The following is a 3,205-nucleotide window of genomic DNA, read 5'->3' as shown; positions in this document are numbered from 1 at the left end:
TATCCTTGTACTTTGTAATATTTAAGTCAACAAAATAAGTTCTATACTGTGTCTGCAAATTCCAGTTTCTAATCTTTCCAGTATCTTGTCTGTACTTCTGAATTATAAAGTTTGTCATATTTTCTTCAGGGTCCTTAAGTAGACTTTTTAAATAAAAAATAAAATGCATTTCTAAAATAAGATGTTCCCTTTAAATATTAAAAAAAATTCTGTACTGCTTAAATTATTTGTGCAAAACTCAGTCAGTGCTGAAAAATCCTGAAATTCAGTATATATCTGTTTTTTGTTTTTACTTTCCTACTCATTTAATCCTCCCCTCTTTTAGATTATGATTTCTCTTCATTCTTTGATGGTAAATTATTTTTTAATTTAAAAATATTTCCATTAGGTCAAAATAATTAAAGAGATATTTCCACCTAACATTTAAAATCTCTTATATTTTCTCATATCTAATCAGTATCTCAGAGCAGTATTTTTTTTCTTCTGACTGGATATCACAATCAAAATAGGGAGATATGTTGTTTTTGTTTATAGTTTCAAATTTCTATTAGCAATAATTGCGCCTCGGATAAACCTCATTGGCTACAATACTGACACTGCGCAAAGCTATAGTTTCAGATTTCTATTTTTAAGTCCTTTTTTTTTTACACTTTATTTTTAAGTTCATTAATTACAGCAGAAAAAAGATACTACAAAATGATAGGAAAGATGACATACCAACAATACATAGCAATTAATTGCTAGATATGTCTAGCAATATAGTTTGGGAATGTATAAAATAAAAACTGGTAGAGTTATAAACAGAAAAGGACAAATCCACAACCATGTATAAAGCAAGAAGTTAATGAATTATAAGCAAAAATTTACACACATCTATTAGAAACAGATGAGTCAAGTGTATTAATCCGTTTTTTAATTTTATTAAAAGAAGTTCTTTTACTTGAGTATGGTTGGCATACAACACTACATTAGTTTTTCTATTTTTCTGGTTTTAATTGTGATTCTATTGCCAGAGATTAGGATAAAATAGATCTAACATGGTACTTAATATCTGTAATTTCTGGGATACCTGGGTGGCTCAGCGGTTGAAGTCTGCCTTCTGCTCAGGGTGTGATCCTGGGGTCCAGAATCAAGTCCCGCATCAGGCTCCTTTCTGGGAGCGTGCTTCTCCCTCTTCCCGTGTCTCTGCCTCTCTCTCTCTCTCTGTCTCTCTCATGAATAAATAAATAAAATCTTAAAAAATATATATATGTGTAATTTCCAAAAATTCTTTAGTATATGTGTCCATCCTGGTTTGGGAATCACTGTTCTGTAATTAGACCTTAAAAGCCAATGTGCTTAAATCTGTTTATGATCTGACCAAAGAATCTCTAGAAATTTCAGTTACATAATCGCTGAAAATAATATTGAGATATTGAGAAGGTATGGAAAAGTTCCATTTATTGGCCTGTTTAAAATGTAGAAATGTAAATATAAAATGAGAAAGTTTGATTTAAGTAGACACTCCCAAATATTGCTTGCAAATTTGACATTATACCAATTCAAGAGTTGAGTGCTTTGCTGTTGATCTTTGAATGCTGATTGTATTGAGCAATAAAGAGTAAGTATAACAAATGTACAAAATGGCAGTTTCGAGTTCTTAGAATTGCTGGAATCAACACACCAGAGCCTATTGCCTGGTGTGACACTTTGCACTAGTTTTTAAAAACTTCCTTTTCTTAAAAGTGGATATTAATCTTACCTATTTGCAGGATTTGGGGAAAAATGTATGCAAATCACTGGCTCAGAGTAGACAATAAAAAATGTTATTTCTCCTGCAGAAATGTATAGTCTAATTAGAGAACCAAAGCAGAGAAACACAAAACAATTAATTATAATGCATTGTGGTCAGGGTCAGTAAAGGACTTCCCAGTGTGGGTTCAGCCAGCTTCTCCCTCCTACACTTCAGGTTTTCCATCTGCCTAGGGAAAGTACTTAAAAAGGTTGAGTTCAACAATAGGTTTTTCTGCTGTTCCTATGGCAACCAACTGAAAATAATCACAACACTTCACTTCAATCCTTAATGCAATTTAGTCAGCAACATTTGCTAAGCACCCACTGTGTGCAGAGAAATGTACTGGAAGATTATGGCAACAAGAAATTTTATTGTTGTAAGTGGAAACTGCCAAGAAAAAATAACTTTTTTTTACATATATATCCTCTGAAAAATAAAAGTTTATAAAGGTCTGCCTCGGGGTATCTGGGTGGCTCTGTTGGTTAAGCATCTGCCTTTGGCTCAGGTCATGATCCTGGGTCCTGGGATGGAGCCTCTTGTGGAGCCCTCATAGGGCTCCCTCCTCAGCCGGTAGCCTACTTCTCCCTCCACCTCTGCTCTTCCACTCTGCTCACTTTCCTGCATGCTTGCTCTCTCTCAAATAAATGAAATCTTAAAAAAATAAAAATAAAAATCTGCCTCATTATTTGTACATTAGGGTTTCTAGGTTTACCTTGATCTATGGGTGTTTCTTTGCAAACTTCTGCACAAATAGTTAGCAAGGTAAAAGTGGAATTTGTTCTCTGTACTGGAAATGATTTGGGTTAGTTGAGACAATAGTTCAATACTATTTTACCAATACTAGTGGATTTCTCTTTAGAATTTTTCCCTGGGATAATAAATAGACCTAAATACAAATATAGGAAAATGCCATTTCCCAAAGTTTTGCCTTTTGAGGGGGAAGATCCTAGGACAATGAAGCTAAACAAGAAGAATGTCATTAAAAGCGAGTAATTAAACAGTTACAATGACCTTTTTCATAAAATCCAGCTATGTGCTGACTAGCTGCAGACTGTCAGATAAAGAACCTAAACATCTTTCTTCTATCTTCACACAGCTGTGTGTGGCCAGTCCACACCAGGCTAGACAAATGCCAGGTGAACAAATAATACTGACCTTCTTTTTTTTTTTTTTTTTTTTAATACTGACCTTCTTATCTGTTCAAAATTCTTAGTAACGTGTTGCCCTGCACTCATCTTTAATCCACCATTTTCCAGAGCAGCTTCCCACTGAGATTTATTTCATGCAAACTGATTTTACATATATAATACAATGTATGCTCTTTTATCCATTTGCATATTGCCCAACTGACCTAAACAAGGAGAAGAATTAGTGAAGTATGATGACATGGCATACTGATGCATGCTTATTTAAGCTGTGTACATTTATTTA

The 3,205-nt window shown here is 33.8% G+C and overlaps 1 pseudogene; it reads right to left on the bottom strand.

Annotated features, from left to right (window-relative positions):
• Positions 1–479: 479 nt before the first annotated feature.
• LOC121499218 lies at positions 480–608 on the bottom strand (annotated as a pseudogene).
• Positions 609–3,205: the final 2,597 nt, after the last annotated feature.

This window comes from Vulpes lagopus, chromosome 9, assembly GCF_018345385.1.
Source record: "Vulpes lagopus strain Blue_001 chromosome 9, ASM1834538v1, whole genome shotgun sequence".
In the NCBI taxonomy this organism is placed as follows: domain Eukaryota; kingdom Metazoa; phylum Chordata; class Mammalia; order Carnivora; family Canidae; genus Vulpes; species Vulpes lagopus.
Note: the sequence above shows the minus strand (reverse complement) of the source record. Positions and strands in the feature narration are given on the sequence as shown.